Consider the following 19,091-nt stretch of genomic DNA (forward strand, 5'->3'; position numbering starts at 1 on the left):
AAAATACGTAGTAGAACTAGCTCAGTAAACTGTTTTTTACAAACAAAACTACAAAGACAACCATACGAAGATCCTTTCTGTCTTTTTCGTGCGCTAACAGTGTATTTGAATGAGTTGTTTACAGAGTTTATATTAATATCTGGTTACGATCCCAAGAGTTTTTGCAAAGTGGCCCTTGACGCTCAACTTCTAGCCAAGAAAACAGTTGGTCGCAATTTATTCATAAATAACTTCGATATCCAGGTAAGAAAATACGTTGTAGAACTTGCTCAGTAAACTGTCTTTTACAAACAAAAATACAAAGACAACCATACAAAGATCTTCTTCACGACTGAGATGATTTCAATTCCTCCCGTCAGCGTTCCTTTTCTAGTCGACGGGATGTGTCCAGTAACAATTGTAATTGTACAATCAAAACAGTTCAGTGTCTCTTCCTCGAATACCGAAAACCTACATTTTAGTCGTTTTCTGTGTCTGCTGCATGTTTTTCAATTTGGAGCGAGATGGTCAATTTTCATACTTGAATTTGAGCGTGCATTACAGGTGACGTTTTATTTTTTTGCAGCAACCAAAACATCGATTTTAGCGGTTTTTCAGTATTTCGCTTCCCAATTTGTTCTTTCTTCACATAACGTCACTAATTGTCATTTTGAACGCATCGTACCGTGATTTCACGCGAGACACAATTCGTTTCGTCTTACTGTTTCTCACCTCATTCTGGTCAATGGCACAGGAGGTACTTGATTAAACAGAAAATCAAACAATTCTTACTTAGGGGAGAGGGGCACATTCAACTCCAATGTGTGGATTTCAAAAATCAGATAAGATTTACTTATATATACTCTAGTCGTATCCAATCAAATCTCAGTTTTCTTTTATGAAAAATTTTAGATAAAATCGCATCTTGTCACAAATATAGTTCATTTAAGGATTTTGCTTCTCACTTTTATTTCGAATCATAAATATTGTTCATTTATGTTGCTCTTTTAAGTTGTCGTATCCAATGTATTTATATTTTGAGGACTAAAAACTTACAAATTAACAAAAATGTACGCCAAAGCAAGGCAAAAATTAACGAACATAAATGGGAACATTCCAGTGGGATGTCTAGACTCTGTACTAAACGAGCCTTCACTGAAAAGATACTCAGTAAACTGTCTTTTACAAACAAAACTACAAAGACAACCATACAAAAATCCTTTCTGTCTTTTTCGTGCGCTAACAGTATGTTTGCATGAGTTGTTTACAGAGTTTATATTAATATCTGGTTACGATCCCAAGAGTTTTCGCAAAGTGGCCCTTGACGCTCAACTTCTAGCCAAGAAAATAGTTGGTCGCAATTTATTCATAAATGACTTCGATATCCAGGAAGGAAAATACGTTGTAGAACTAGCTCAGTAAACTGTCTTTTACAAACAAAACTACAAAAACAACCATACAAAGATCCTTTCTGTCTTTTTCGTGCGCTAACAGTGTATTTGAATGAGTTGTTTACAGAGTTTATATTAATATCTGGTTACGATCCCAAGAGTTTTTGCAAAGTGGCCCTTGACGCTCAAATTCTAGCCAAGAAAACAGTTGGTCGCAATTTATTCATAAATAACTTCGATATCCAGGAAAGAAAATACGTTGTAGAACTTGCTCAGTAAACTGTCTTTTACAAATAAAAATACAAAGACAACCATACAAAGATCCATTCTGTCTTTTTCGTGCGCTAGCAGTGTATATGCATGAGTTGTTTACAGAGTTTATATTAATATCTGATTACGATCCCAAGAGTTTTCGCAAAGTGGCCCTTGACGCTCAACTTCTAGCCAAGAAAATAGTTGGTCGCAATTTATTCATAAATGACTTCGAAATCCAGGAAGGAAAATACGTTGTAGAACTAGCTCAATCAAGTCTGGGAACAATCGATAGAACGGTCAAGTTAGTAGTAGAAGAGTGAGGCAATCAGGGGGGGGGGGGGGGTGGTTGCAGACCCCCATGTATTAAGATAGGGAATAGAGCATCCGGTCTGCAAATTATGTATTAAGATAGGGAATAGGTTTCCCAATGTACTAAAATAGCAGGTTTCACCTGGTAAAGTTTCAGATGGTAAGATGGTAAGTTTCAGAAAATTTTTGGCGCCCGAATTTTTTGAGCTCATTTTTGTTGATTCTTGCGTTTCTTAGCTAACTTCTACGGTTTAGATGTTTTGATTATTGTTTTGTAGTTTTGATTCAAAGAGAAAACTATCTAAAGCTATACTGAAACCTAACGAAACTTCGAGAGAAAAATCATGTTTTTTGAAGAAAAAAAATAAACTCAAAAGATGAAGTATATAAATCACTGCTTCGTATAATCATTTTACCCCAAATTTACAGTTAGTTAATCAATACTGAATTGAATGCTTTTAAACTCTCCGTTATTTACAAGTTCAAAGGTTTTGTGTGTATTCCGTGGTCCTGAACTTGTCTTTTAGGGTAAAAGTAGCTCAATCCCTTCCTAGTTTGCTCGTATGTAGCAACCATATGATTAATGGTTCTAAATCCTCTGTTTGTTGAAGTCAAGTTTATTGCTTCGTCGAGTACTTTCCTGTATTTTTCCATAAGACCATCTCCGGATTCCTCTAGAATTCTTCTATTCAACCATTTGCTGCTAAACCTCATCTTGTTTGATTTGTTGTCATAGCAAAAATAAGTCTTGCTGCATAAACATAGCATCTCCGTACAACTAAACGCTTCATTGAACAGACCAGGCTCTCATTAATTGTGCTTCTTGTGAACGCTACAACATGTTCGTGGAACAAAAGTTGTTTTTGAATCTGCTCTAAATGAATCTCTGCAATCTTTTTTCCCTGATTTTTTCCCAGGCTTCTTTTTTCTCCGGACGAATACAATCATACAAAATTTCCTCAGCAAGAGCTAAATACAGCGAATCTGTGTCCATTTCTAATTCCTCGAACTTATTTACATCACAAAATTTGTCAAAAAAATTGTAGTAAAGCTCAAGCATTCTCAGCTTTGCATACTGCAGAATAAAAAGTCCGACTAATATGGGCTCTTTATGCTCAATTGATGACTTTAGTATCTCAAGCTCGTACAAGTCTTTCTGAACGGTGTTCAATCGTTTGATGAGTGGTTCATTATTTGCTTTGTGTTTTTTCTCAGTTGTTTACAGAGTTTATATTAATATCTGGTTACGATCCCAAGAGTTTTCGCAAAGTGGCCCTTGACGCTCAACTTCTAGCCAAGAAAAAAGTTGGTCGCAATTTATTCGTAAATGACTTCGATATCCAGGAAGGAAAATACGTTGTAGAACTAGCTCAGTAAACTGTCTTTTACAAACAAAACTACAAAGACAACCATACAAAGATCCTTTCTGTCTTTTTCGTGCGCTAACAGTGTATTTGCATGAGTTGTTTACAGAGTTTATATTAATATCTGGTTACGATCCCAAGAGTTTTCGCAAAGTGGCCCTTGACGCTCAACTTCTAGCCAAGAAAATAGTTGGTCGCAATTTATTCATAAATGACTTCGAAATCCAGGAAGGAAAATACGTTGTAGAACTAGCTCAATCAAGTCTGGGAACAATCGATAGAAACGGTCAAGTTAGTAGTAGAAGAGTGAGGCAATCAGGGGGGGGGGGTGGTTGCAGACCCCCATGTATTAAGATAGGGAATAGAGCATCCGGTCTGCAAATTATGTATTAAGATAGGGAATAGGTTTCCCAATGTATTAAAATAGCAGGTTTCAGCTGGTAAAGTTTCAGATGGTAAGATGGTAAGTTTCAGAAAATTTTTGGCGCCCGAATTTTTTGAGCTCATTTTTGTTGATACTTGCGTTTCTTAGCTAACTTCTACGGTTTAGATGTTTTGATTTTTGTTTTGTAGTTTTGATTCAAAGAGAAAACTATCTAAAGCTATACTGAAACCTAACGAAACTTCGAGAGAAAAATCATGTTTTTTGAAGAAAAAAAATAAACTCAAAAGATGAAGTATATAAATCACTGCTTCGTATAATCATTTTACCCCAAATTTACAGTTAGTTAATCAATACTGTATTGAATGCTTTTAAACTCTCCGTTATTTACAAGTTCAAAGGTTTTGTGTGTATTCCGTGGTCCTGAACTTGTCTTTTAGGGTAAAAGTAGCTCAATCCCTTCCTAGTTTGCTCGTATGTAGCAACCATATGATTAATGGTTCTAAATCCTCTGTTTGTTGAAGTCAAGTTTATTGCTTCGTCGAGTACTTTCCTGTATTTTTCCATAAGACCATCTCCAGATTCCTCTAGAATTCTTCTATTCAACCATTTGCTGCTAAACCTCATCTTGTTTGATTTGTTGTCATAGCAAAAATAAGTCTTGCTGTATAAACATAGCATCTCCGTACAACTAAACTCTTCATTGAACAGACCAGGCTCTCATTAATTGTGCTTCTTGTGAACGCTACAACATGTTCGTGGAACAAAAGTTGTTTTTGAATCTGCTCTAAATGAATCTCTGCAATCTTTTTTCCCTGAATTTTTCCCAGGCTTCTTTTTTCTCCGGACGAATACAATCATACAAAATTTCCTCAGCAAGAGCTAAATACAGCGAATCTGTGTCCATTTCTAATTCCTCGAACTTATTTACATCACAAAATTTGTCAAAAAAATTGTAGTAAAGCTCAAGCATTCTCAGCTTTGCATACTGCAGAATAAAAAATCCGACTAATATGGGCTCTTTATGCTCAATTGATGACTTTAGTATCTCAAGCTCGTACACGTCTTTCTGAACGGTGTTCAATCGTTTGATGAGTGGTTCATTATTTGCTTTGTGTTTTTTCTCAGTTGTTTACAGAGTTTATATTAATATCTGGTTACGATCCCAAGAGTTTTCGCAAAGTGGCCCTTGACGCTCAACTTCTAGCCAAGAAAATAGTTGGTCGCAATTTATTCATAAATGACTTCGATATCCAGGAAGGAAAATACGTTGTAGAACTAGCTCAGTAAACTGTCTTTTACAAACAAAACTACAAAGACAACCATACAAAGATCCTTTCTGTCTTTTTCGTGCGCTAACAGTGTATTTGAATGAGTTGTTTACAGAGTTTATATTAATATCTGGTTACGATCCCAAGAGTTTTCGCAAAGTGGCCCTTGACGCTCAACTTCTAGCCAAGAAAATAGTTGGTCGCAATTTATTCATAAATGACTTCGATATCCAGGAAGGAAAATACGTTGTAGAACTAGCTCAGTAAACTGTCTTTTTCAAACAAAACTACAAAGACAACCATACAAAGATCCTTTCTGTCTTTTTCGTGCGCTAACAGTGTATTTGCATGAGTTGTTTACAGAGTTTATTTTAATATCTGGTTACGATCCCAAGAATTTTTGCGAAGTGGCCCTTGACATTCAACTTCTAGCCAAGAAAATAGTTGGTCGCAATTTATTCATAAATGACTTCGATATCCAGGAAGGAAAATACGTTGTAGAACTAGCTCAATCAAGTCTGGAAACAATTGATAGAAACGGTCAAGTTAGTAGTAGAAGAGTGAGGCAATGAGGGGGGGGGTTGCAGACCCCCATGTATTAAGATAGGGAATAGAGCATCCGGTCTGCAAATTTTGTATTAAGATAGGGAATAGGTTTCCCAATGTATTAAAATAGCAGGTTTCAGATGGTAAAGTTTCAGATGGTATGATGGTAAGTTTCAGAAAATTTTTGGCGCCCGAATTTTTTGAGCTCAATTTTATTGATAATTGCGTTTCTTAGCTAACTTCTACGGTTTAGATGTTTTGATTATTGTTTTGTAGTTATGATTCAAGGAGAAAACTATCTAAAGCTATATTGAAACCTAACGAAACTTCGAGACAAAAATCATGTTTTTTGGAAGAAAAAAAATAAATTCAAAAGATGAAGTATATAAATCACTGCTTCGTTTAATCATTTTACCCCAAAATTACAGTTAGTTAATCAATACTGAATTAAATGCTTTTAAACTCTCCGTTATTTACACGTTCAAAGGTTTTGGGTGTATTCCGTGGTCCTGAACTTGTCTTTTAGGGTAAAAGTAGCTCAATCCCTTCCTTGTTTGCTCGTATGTAGCAACCATATGATTAAGGGTTCTAAATCTCTGTTTGTTGAAGTCAAGTTTTTTGCTTCGTCGACTACTTTCCTGTTTTTTTCCATAGGACCATCTCCGGATTCCTCTACAATTCTTCTATTCAACCCTTTGCTGCTAAACCTCATCTTGTCTGATTTGTCGTCATAGCAACAATAAACCTTGCTGCATAAACATAGCATCTCCGTACAACTAAACTCTTATTTGAACAGAACAGGCTCTCATTAATTGTGCTTCTTGTGAACGCTACAACATGTTCGTGGAACAAAAGTTGTTTTTGAATCTGCTCTAAATTAATCTCTGCAATCTTTTTCTCTGAATTTTTCCCAGGCTTCTTTTTTCTCCGGACGAATAAAATCATACAAAATTTCCTCAGCAAGATCTAAATACAGCGAATATGTGTCCATGTCTAATTCCTCGAACTTATTTACATCACAAAATTTGTCGAAAAAATTGTAGTAAAGCTCAAGCCTTCTCAGCTTTGAATACTGCAGAATGAAAAATCCGACTATTGTGGGCTCTTTCTGCTCAATTGTTGACTTTAGTATCTCAATCTCGTACAAGTCTTTCTGAACGGTGTTCAATCCTTTGAAGAGTAGTTCATTAATTGCTTTGTGTGTTTTCTCATCATTCAAATGCTTTGTGATCGTATGTCTCGATCTGTCCATTATCTGGTAACCGTAGGATGAATTACCTAAAAGCTTCATAGTCTCTGCAGCAACACTAAATAAAGGGCTCTCATCTCCTTCCCTTCTAACATCAACAACTGACTGAAAAAACTTGTTGAATCATTTTTGAGGGATATACTGTACAAAGCGGTAAAATTTTGTACACTGTAAGCCAAGTTCAATATAGAAATTGAAAAAAGGACTAATGATGGGACCATTTTTTAGTTTGAAACTAGATATTAGCATTCGCTGGGGATGCTTAAAAAGATCATTTTCAATGATATAATTTTGCATATATTACCCAATGTCATTTCTTCCAACTTCAGTGTTTATAAAAATTGGAGGAAAGTTAGAACATTTTGCGCTTTCAGTCCATCTGGAACAACTAAGTCACTCTGAATATAGCCATAAAGAGTTCCATCTCTTATTTTTTTAATAAAAAATTAGTAGAGAGAGGTCTTTAGTAGGGAAAAAAAATCGAGTATGATTCTTTATTTTTTCGTTCGTTTTGAAGTTTTGCCACCACTCACATTCCCACATCTCTTCGATTTTGTATCCTTTTTCGCAAATATACTCGAGTCTCAAGTCATTCATCTCTCTCCTTTTGGTTTCCTCTCTCAATAGCTTCATCGCTAAGTGAGGGATGAGTCTCCTGGCAAGGACAAAAAATGTAATAGCATCCCACTGCTTCAAACACTGTTTTGCAAGGATCGCAATATCCTTCTACATTGAAACAGTCATTTTTTTATTTCAAGATGGGTGGAAGCTCTCAATTCTGCATTCTGGTCTGATTTCTCGGTAGTAAGAGATGACCATGTTCTCAAAATTGCGAGATCGGTTATGTCTAGCCTTGAACTCTTTCATATCGGAATCAAACTCACATCTTGTGTACAATCCTGTTGGCATGTCTTGACACATTGAATAGGGATAGAGCTTGCTCGCATCAATTCCAACAATTGATTTGCAGACATTTGATGAGTCCCTGATAAAAGTTTTGTCCTCAACAGCTTTTCGCGTAAAGACAATTAATGGTCCACCGGTCATATCCTCTCTATTTTTCTCGCACAAATCTCTATCACTTTCGCAAAAAGGGTAGAATTTTTCATTGGTTGATTTGTGCAGACAAATATTTGCCAGATTTGGAAGAGTACATCCAAGTTTTAACATATCAATTTCTTTCTGATGATAAAACTGAACCATTTTTTGCATTAGTTCAAGGGTTGGAACAACATCTTTGTTGTTGTACCACTGCAAAAAATCTTTAAATGTAGTCATTCCATGTTTCTGCCAAATCTCCTGTAAATATTTGTAATTATCCCATCCAAGTGCGGGTACTGACTTGATTTGAAGTTTGTTTAGTGCTTGCTGCTCATCAAGTCCACTTGACTTCCGGTTCTGAAAATCTTTGAAGTCTTCATCAAGAGGGTTGTTGTTTCTCAGTTTACTGGAAAATGCTTCGTATGGAGGTAATTCTTCATTCTCGAGCTTGTCTGGACTGTCACACCACTCATAATGGAAAAACCCCTTTTGTCTCACTGGCTTTGTAAGGTTTAAGAAAGGAGTCCTGAGATGTTGATCCACCCAAAATTTTCATGATGTCGAGAAACTGTATATCTCCAAACTTGAAGGATATGAAATTGTTAAACTTTTTGATAACCATCGGTTCAGCTTCTTTATCGTTGATTAGGTAGAGAATCAGATAGCTCTTGATCAAGTTCAGATCATATCTTCCAATGTTAATTCCAAATACAGGTAACGTGTTAACATATCTCTCCAGATTTTGTTTCAAATCAATTCTTCGGATCGTATCCAGATTTTGATATAAACTCTGTAAACAGCTGAGATGTATGAGCATCGAGGTTACTATGACCATGCAAATACATTGTTAACGCGCGGAAAAGACAAAGATGATCTTTGTATGGTTGTTTATCTTAATCCAATAAAAGACAGTTTACTGAATGGTTTTTCAGTAAAGGTTCAGGCAAGACAGAGTCTGGACATCCCATTGGGATGTTTTTTAGTAATGCAGCCAAATTAGTGACATTTGTGATCAACTTGAAACTCCACTTTGTGTTCTGACGTTCTCGGGTGCATTGCTCCACGATATCAAACTTTTCAACTTTTCGCTGGATTGTAATCAGTTCCGCTTTCGTACACAGTAAATGCAATTTTTCGAACAAAATATTGTTTTCGTGTGCATAATATTACCGATATTCTCCCGTTTCGACATTACGGAGAACAAATCCATGAGCAATATTGATTTTTGCAGCGGAATCCAGCTTGTTGAAGACTTCTTCAAGCTTCTCGTTGATAATCTTGGTATCTAACTTTGACATTTGAAAGTTAAATACCTTATATTTCCCATTCTCCATCTCAGTGTCCACAAGTAAATGCTGACAAGCACTAAACTCCTCTTTGAGTTGCTATCGTATCATTTGGATTCCGTTGTTTCACTCCATGTTCTTTTCTCCGATGTTGCTGGAGAGAGTAGTAACTCGAAAACTCCTGCTCGCAAGGCGAACAAACCATTGATTGCTTGGAAATTGATGGAGCATGCTTTTTGGCCACGTGATAATTCATTTCATGTATTGTAAGTGAAATACCTACATTCGGAACAAAAAATAACTCCTTCCACGCAATTTTTCTTTGTCGAGCTGCATTTTGACGAACATACATGTTTCCACAATCCCCACACTACACTTTCTCGTTTCTATTCAGCGACGGCATCTAAAAATGGGAGAATTTTTAGATATTAATATAAAGCAGTTAGTACTTGTTACATATCAAATTGGGGAATTTAAAAAATCCCTAAAAAACAATGGATTAATATTAGTTAATTTGAATTGTTGAAAAAATTTGAAAATAGTTTCAAGTAGTTATACATAGTTTTGACTGATTGCTTTTGCGGTAAAAGAAAAAGTCGGAATGAAATGAGTTTCATTTACTTTTTCTTAGAGAAAATCAACCAATCAGAATTGAATATTCTTTTAGTAACACTGTTTGTTGGAAATCAACCAATTAGAATCCAGCATAATCTAAAAGTGAACTGTTTATTATTTTCAAAAAACTTTAATCATTGTTTGAAAATTGTCTATCAAAAAGACAAGAAAAAGGAAAAAATTCCAGTTGATTTTCTTATTGATGAAATAGATGTTGACTCTTACTCTTTTTATAATTTTTTGGACGTCTTCATTGTACAAAATGGAGTTATCAGACTAAGTAAAAGTCTCTTCAGAGAAACTTACTCAATCAAAGAGTTTACTTTTGATCTTCAATTGGCGTATCAAAATTTTAAATTTATGGCTGAATTACACCTCACAAGGAAAGAACTTTTGTTTATTCTCGACAATTTGAAATTAATCAGAAAGTCGTACGGTATTTTATCAAAAACTCTTTTCATCCCCTACCCAATGCCCAAATTTGTACAAACTCTCCAACAAATTTCTTCATTGCTTCATTTCTTTAAGGATTTTCAAAGTTCAAAAACCTGCTTGATTCGGTTTGGAATCAGATTTCCAGAAGTTTGCTTTGAAAATTCGTCAACTTTGAGTTATCCTCTCAAATTTACGTAGAAATTAAAGAACTTGACTATCTACTCAAAAATCAGCAGTTTCTCATTGATTCCATACAAAAAATTTAAATAACTTGATGAAAAAATTTACAGAGATGTCACTTTATTAATTTTCTTTCTTTTGTTACTTATATCAGCAATTTTTTTTATTCTTACTGCAAATAACTTTTGGTCATTTAGTTTTGCACTTGATTTTGTGTATTTTTTACTTATTTCGAAGATTCAAGTCCTTAAAAGGTAAAAATTTCACTGATTGGATACGACAACTAGAACAAAAATGAACATTTTTGTGATTGGAAACGACAATACTCAAAATGGAGCTTTGTTTCCGATTGGACGCGACTTTTATCCAAGAATCCCATAAAAGGAATTTGAAAACTGATTGGACACGACTACAATCCAAATAAGGAAAATCAATTCAGAGTGGTCAAACCCACACATTCGAGTTGAAGGTACCCCTATTTCCTGAATAAAAATCATTTTATTTTTAACTTAACTACCGTCACTTAACTCCTCTCTCAGCTCTAAATACCCTAATTTCAACTTATCTTCCGTCAGCTTCCCCTCTCTCAGCTCTTTTTTGTTTTTATGCTTTAACTCAGTTTATTGCTCAAAATGATCTTATCAGTGCAAAACAGCAACCTCATGTACTCTGTAGAGTTTTCGCCTGATCTAGACAAATCCAAGTGCGATAAACAGTGTCTGGAGCTTTTCTGGCACGATTGGACATCCTAAACCAAGTCTGGCCCATGGTGGAAGTGATGCGAAGGGATTTCACCGAGCATCATATGACACAGGTACCCATCACAGAAAACCAACTTGGAACAATGCAAATGACGGAGGAAGTGTCTGAACATGTGGGAATGAACTACCCCAAAATTTCTGACTCAAGAATTGTGGCTCAACCAGTCGACAACTTCTTCTTTTCTTGGGAGGAAGCAGGATCAGCCGAAAACCCCATCACAATAGATGAAGATTAGGGTTTTTCCGAAACAATGATGCTTCAAAACACTCCTCCACAACCAACAGCAATGGAACCTCGTCCAGCTTTGCGTTCTGTAGAGAACCTCCAGAACTCTTTTGCTGCTCGACAGCTTTTTGATTAAATGTTTTCGTAAATAATTGTTGTTTCGTATTAACTTTGTTCTCTGTAATTAATTAATTTTTTCAATTTCATTTTAATTATGAGAATAGATGAGAGAAGCAGTGTAAATCATTGAAAAGCAATTAGATCTTAATTTAGAGCTCCAAACTCGCATATATGTAAATAAACTCGAATAATTTTTGCGCAAATATTCGGAAAAACACTAGAAAAACTGTGCACAAGAAAAAGTTACCTGATGATTCTTGCATCTTGTATACACTTTCAGCACATTGTAGAAAAAATTGAAACACTTTTCGCATTTTATCAAAAAAAGTAAGACACTTTTTGTATTTTGTCGAAAAAAAGGAAACACTTTTCGCATCTTGTTAAAAAAAGTGACAAAGTTTTCGCATTGTTTCGAAAAAAGTGAAACACTTTTCGCATTTTGCCAAAAAATTGAAACACTTTTCGCATTTGCAGAAAAAAAGAAACACTTTTCGCATCTTGTTGAAAAAAATGGAACACTTTTCGCGTCTTGTCAAAAAAATTGAAACACTTTTCGCTTTTTGTCGAAAAAGTTGAAACACTTTTCGCATTTTATCGAAAAAAGTAAATCCTTTTTCGCATCTTGTTAAAAAAGTGAAACAATTTTCGCATTTTGTCGAAAAAAGTGAAACACTTTTCGCATCTTGTTAAAAAAAGTGAAACAGTTTTCGCATTTTTTCGAAAAAAGTGAAACACTTTTCGCATTTTGCCAAAAAATTGAAACACTTTTCGCATTTGCAGGAAAAGTTGAAACACTTTTCGCATTTTATCGAAAAAAGTAAATCCTTTTTCATATCTTGTTAAAAAAGTAAAACAATTTTTGCATTTTGTCGAAAAAAGGTGAAACATTTTTCGCATCTTGTTAAAAAAAGTGAAACAGTTTTCGCATTTTTCCGAAAAAAGTGAAACTTTTTTCGCATTTTGCCAAAAAATTGAAACACTTTTCGCATTTGCAGGAAAAAAAGAAACACTTTTCGCTTCTTGTTGAAAAAAGTGGAACACTTTTCGCGTCTTGTCAAAAAAATTGAAACACTTTTCGCATTTTATCGAAAAAAGTAAATCCTTTTTCGCATCTTGTTAAAAAAAAGTGAAACACTTTTCGCATTTTATCGAAAAAAGTAAAACACTTTTCGCATTTTGTCAAAAAAATGGAAACACTTTTCGCATTTGCAGGGAAAGTTGAAACACTTTTCGCATTTTATCGAAAAAAGTAAAATCTTTTTCGCATCTTGTTAAAAAAGTAAAACACTTTTCGCATTTTGTCGAAAACAGTGAAACACTTTTCGCATTTTGCCAAAAAATTGAAACACTTTTCGCATTTGCAGGAAAAAAAGAAACACTTTTCGCATCTTGTTGAAAAAAGTTGGAACGTTTTTCGCGTCTTGTCAAAAAAATTGAAACACTTTTCGCTTTTTGTCGAAAAAGTTGAAACACTTTTCGCATTTTATCGAAAAAATTAAATCCTTTTTTGCATCTTGTTAAAAAAAAATGAAACACGTTTCGCATTTTATCGAAAAAGTAAAACACTTTTCGCATTTTGTCTAAAAAAAACGAAACATTTTTCGCGCCTTGTCAAAAAAATTGAAACACTTTTCGCATCTTGTTAAAAAAAATGAAACACTTTTCGCATTTTGTCGAAAAATGTGAAACTCTTTTCGCATTTTGCCGAAAAAATTGGAACACTTTTCGCATTTGTAGGAAAAAAAGAAAAACTTTTCGCATCCTTTTTAAAAAAGTGAAACACTTTTCGCGTCTTGTCAAAAAAATTGAAACACTTTTCGCTTTTTGTCGAAAAATTGAAAAACTTTTCGCATTTGTAGGAAAAAAAATGAAACAATTTTTGCATCTTGTTAAAAAAAAGTGAAACACTTTTTGCGTCTTGTCAAAAAAAAATTGAAACACTTTTCGCATTTTGTCGAAGAAATTGATACCTTTTTTGCATTTTGACAATTTTGGCCACGCTTGAAAAAATTGAAAATCATTTCCCATCTGGCTGAAAAAATCGAAACACGTTTTCTATTCTGTTGAAAAAAGTGAAACAATATTTGCAATTTGTCGAACAAAATTTAACACTTTTCGCGTCTTGTCAAAAAAATTGAAACACTTTTCGCTTTTTGTCGAAAAATTGAAAAACTTTTCGCATTTGTAGGAAAAAAAATGAAACGATTTTCGCATCTTGTTAAAAAAAGTGAAACACTTTTTGCGTCTTGTCAAAAAAAAATTGAAACACTTTTCGCATTTTGTCGAAGAAATTGATACCTTTTTTGCATTTTGTCAAAAAAATTGAAACAATTTTGGCCACGCTTGAAAAAATTGAAAATTATTTCCCATCTGGCTGAAAAAATCGAAACACGTTTTCTATTCTGTTGAAAAAAGTGAAACAATATTTGTAATTTGTCGAACAAAATTTAACAATTTTCGCGATTTGTAGAAAAAATTAAAACACTTTTAGCATTTTGCCGAAATAAATCATTACAATTTTTCTTGCAGAGTTAATTACTAATCTTTATGAATTTTTTTTTCAAAATTTAATCCCTCAGAAAACTGATTTTTGCATGCCTGTTGATCAGAAACAATAGAAAACCAACGTATTAACATAGGGAGTAGCGGTGAAAGTCATCAATATAGAAGTTTTCTAAACAATGAGTCAACATGCTTTTTACAATGAAATTTTGCGTTTTTTGCCTTATCATTTAAGAAATAAAGTTGACAGAAAACCAACTTGGAACAAGGCAAATGTTGGAGGGAGTGTCTGAACATGTGGGAATGAACTACCCCGAAATTCCTGACTCAAGAATTGTGGCTCAACCAGCCGACAACTTCTTCTTTTCTTGGGAGGGAGCAGGATCAGCCGAAAACCCCATCACAATAGATGAAGATGAAGGTTTTTCCGAAATAATGACGCTTCAAAACACTCCTCCACAACAACCAACAGCAATGGAATCTCGTCCAGCTTTGCATTCTGTAGAGAACCTCCAGAACTCTTTTGCTGCTCGACAGCTTTTTGATTAAATGTTTTCGTAAAAAATTGTTGTTTCGTATTAACTTTGTTCTTTGTAATTAATTAATTTCTTCAATTTCATTTTAATTATGAGAATAGATGAGAGAATCAGGGTAAATCTTTGAAAAGCAATTAGAACTTAATTTAAAGCTCCGAACTCGCATATATGTTGTTAATTTTGAATAATTTTTGCACACATATTCGGAAAAACACTAGAAAAATTGTGCACAAGAAAAAGTTACCTGATGATTCTTGCATCTTGTATACACTTTCAGCACTTTGTAGAAAAAATTGAAACACTTTTCGAATTTTATCGAAAAAATTAAAACACTTTTTGCATTTTGTCGAAAAAAAGTGAAACACTTTTCACATTTCTAGGAAAAAAGTGAAACACTTTTCGCATTTGTAGGATAAAGTGAAACACTTTTTGCATCTTGTTAAAAAAAGTTAAACAATTTTCGCATCTTGTCAAAAAAGTTTCGCATTTTCGCAAAGAAACAATTTTCGCATTTTAACGAAAAAAGTCAATCCTTTTTCGCATTTTGTCGAAAAAAGTGAAACAGTTTTTGCATTTTAAGGGAAAAATGAAACACTTTTCGCATCTTGTTAAAAAAAATGAAACACTTTTCGCATTTTGTCGAAAAAAGTGAAACTCTTTTCGCATTTTGCCGAAAAAATTGGAACACTTTTCGCATTTGTAGGAAAAAAAAGAAAAACTTTTCGCATCCTTTTTAAAAAAGTGAAACACTTTTCGCGTCTTGTCAAAAAAATTGAAACACTTTTCGCTTTTTGTCGAAAAATTGAAAAACTTTTGGCATTTGTAGGAAAAAAATGAAACAATTTTCGAATCTTGTTAAAAAAAGTGAAACACTTTTTGCGTCTTGTCAAAAAAAATTGAAACACTTTTCGCATTTTGTCAAAGAAATTGTTACTTTTTTCGCATTTTGTCAAAAAAAATTGAAACAATTTTGCCAAAATTGAAACAATTTCGACTCTTTCAGCCAGATGGGGAAAATCTTTCAATTTTTTCAAGCGTGGCCAGTGGCCACGCTTGAAAAAATTGAAAGATTTTCCCCATCTGGCTGAAAGAGTCGAAACACGTTTCGTATTCTGTCGAAAAAAGTTGAAACAATATTTGCAATTTGTCGAACAAAATTTAACAATTTTTGCGATTTGTAGAAAAAATTAAAACATTTTTAGCATCTTGCCAAATAAATCATTACAATTTTTCTTGCAGAATTAATAACTAATCTTTAAGAATTTTTTTTTCAAAATTTAATCCCTCAGAAAAGTGATTTTTGCATGTCTGTTGATCAGAATCAATAGAAAACCGTGGTATTAACATAGGGAGTAGCGATGAAAGTCATCAATATAGAAGTTTTCTAAGCAATGAGTCAACATGCTTTTTACAATGAAATTTTGCATTTTTTACCTTATCATTTAAGAAATAAAGTTAGAATTTTACAAAATTTGTGAGAAAAACAAGAAAAACCATGCATTTTATCACAAAAAATTCCTAGATTTTTTTGCATTTTGCAAAACTCTTGAGAAAATTTTTGGTACACGTAAAAAATTTATTTACATATATCTGTTAAGAACTGTTCAAGCTGGAAAAAAATTAATTTTGACAAGATTCTTGTAACAAATATTAAATTATCATAAGAAAATTTATTGGAAAAAGACACTCAGAGGGTCTGACATGATTCCTCTACAGAGCTACGAAGGCTTCTTTTGTCTTTTGAAATATTTAGGTGATAAAAAAGTAATTCAATCTGAGAAAACGTTGTCATTACACTTTAACTTTTATGGAACAGTAAAAAATGTGGAATATTTCCACCAGAGAAATTGACGTCATTATTCATTAAATTCTAGAATCTTCTAATTTTTAGAATCTACAGACTAAATCCTTGAGTTTTATAAGATGTAATTACACATTAACGTCTAGATTTTTCTCAATCTTCTATATCCAAGAAATAACTACTAAAGTTCAACCAATCAGAATTCCAGAAATAACTCTGAGGTGATGAAGTTGATGAAAAAATTTTGTTGATTTTAATTAATTTGCTATTTTTTCTTAAATCTAAATAAAGATACGCAACCAAGATTGTAAAAAATAGGAACATTTTCCAATGAAATTCATGCCTTTTTAAAAACATGATTCAACAAAAATTCAACAAAATCGTTCATAAACAATTAAAGTCAACCAAATAATGCAATTTTTTTGAAGGAACTCAGTTTTTTTGGAGAATTTCAGCAAAATCTACAGCTGAAAAAAATATATATATATTTCATTTCATTTGAAAATCTCAAAATTTTACCAACATGAGAAGAATTTTTACAAGAAATGGAAATCTATCTCAAACTTTGAAACCAATCATAATAGAGGGGGCGAGTTACTGCATCCAGTTTGAAATTGGTAACGAAACTGTCAAGATTTTCAAATTTAAAAAAATCACCCTGGCTAGTGAGCAAATCATCATAGATCTTCCAGAATGGAGAGAACTCGAGATTAAAAAAAATAGAAAATTTAGAAAAAAATTGGCAAAGTCTAAGTCATCTTCGAGAAAAAAGTATGGGTTTTCATATGCTTCAAATTTAAACAAAATTGACGAAGTTGTGGATCTGGGATACGGAAATTGTTTTCATTTGCTTACAGGTGAACATTTATACAAATGACAATATTTGAAAAAATGGTTGAAATTGACATCTTCTACAGAGATCCGAAGAAGTGTTTCAGTCCCTTAAGATATTCTCTACATGATTGGCAAAAAATTGAAACAATTCGTGATAGAAGGTACAAGAAAAAAAATCGAAGGTTCAGCAGGATAACTTAGCTCTGTTTAGAAGAAAACATGGTGTGGCACATGAAGAAGAAAGTGACAAGGAACTCGAAAAATAACTCAATTTTTGTTTTTCTACAAACTTTTTCAAGTTTCCCATTCAATTGTAAATTGGTTTTTTTTCCATTTGAATTAAGTGTTCCTGAACCGAAGCTTAGTTTTTAAAGATTAATCAGTGTAAATTTTTAAGAGCACATTTGAAGACAATTGAATATCACAAAGCTTACATAATCACTATGCACAGAACCATGACAACCAATAAAGCAGTCAATAATCTTGAAAAATCAGATTCATTTTTTGAGTTTTGAATTTTTTGAATTCTATCCAGAAACGCTGAACCAAGAATTTGTGTGGAAGCCATTTTCTGGTTGGAAACTAAATAATTTCTCTTGAATTTTTCCGAATTAGCCGTTTCTTTGCAATACTAGGCATCTTTTTGGCTCCTTCCCGTCGTAAGTTATGTTGAACTGCTCGACTAAGTTGACTGAACATTTTTCCGCTTGACGTAACAATACTTGAATAGAATCTGTGTTTGAACAAAGTGAAAGACAGTCAATTTCTTGATATATGTATACATTTTTATCTAATCTCTGAAAAACTTGGCAGAGATATTCCTATTAAAATCAAATGGAACTAACAACTCTCCAAAGAACATAAAGAATTGTGGGTAGAGACAACATAATCATGTGTTTTCGTAAGAGCTACTGGAAACGGAAACAAGTAGCGTTTTTTTTCCAAAATCTGAATAAAAGCTGGGAAGAGCTTGACACCTAGCAGCAGCCATCTGGAACAATGATTTTGCTGAGAATCGTGATTTTATATGGTATAAGTAACGCCTACGAGATTTCGGCATATGGAAATTTCATACAAAATATTCCATATTTGGTATTACTTCCATATATGGAAATCATGATGAGTCATACATTTTACTTCCATTTTCATTTAATCTCAAAATCATTTTTCTCATTTCTCCTCATCTGATAAGTCTGTTCTTCAAAAATGTACTGAAAAAAAGTCCCAAGTCCCAATTGTATTGAATTCTCAAAAAATCAAACAAGAATTGGGAGATTTGTTTGGTTCCAAAAATCCTACAAACGGAAATTTTATTTTGAACCATGCTTTCAACTATTAAAAATTAACGATTTAGGACAATTTGAGAAGTCGCAACTAGAATATCTTAGTGAAAAAGAAGGCGAAACATTATCGGCAATCCGGAAAACTATTACTCACGATGCTGAAAACCTCGGACTCGTACCTATATATGAAGCCAAATCTGGCAAAGAATCCACAATGGATCAGGAGCTGGACATCTGTAATAGAGTATATGATTTAGCAACATACAACATGAGGAGGGTGTGTGTCACAATCAAGAAGTACAACGTTGACAAAGCTTCCTACATTCAGTTTGGACTCTTCACTGTAAAAGAGAATGAAGCAATGAACTAAGTTGCTTATGTCAACTATACTTTGAACGAATTCAAAGAACTGTCACAAATTTTGGGAGACTTTATGTTTGTTGGTAATTGAAGGCCTCAATAATTGTTTGTGATGTTTTGTATGTTTGTTAATTGAAATATTGTTGTTTCAAAACCGTCTTTTGTCACTCAAGTGCACATTTAGAGCTGGGATATCTGAGGAAAAGTCAGACAGAACATAAAAAATTAATCAAAATTGACAAAAAAAAACACTATACAATTATCAAAAGGTGTTCCAGTATTTGTTTAAGAAATGAAAAAAAAATTTATTGAATTACTGCTATTAATAACAGTTAAGTAAAAATTGTCTTATTTGAACAAAATTA

The sequence above is a fragment of the Symsagittifera roscoffensis genome, chromosome 2 (genome assembly GCF_963678635.1).
Source record: "Symsagittifera roscoffensis chromosome 2, txSymRosc1.1, whole genome shotgun sequence".
Classification (NCBI taxonomy): domain Eukaryota; kingdom Metazoa; phylum Xenacoelomorpha; order Acoela; family Convolutidae; genus Symsagittifera; species Symsagittifera roscoffensis.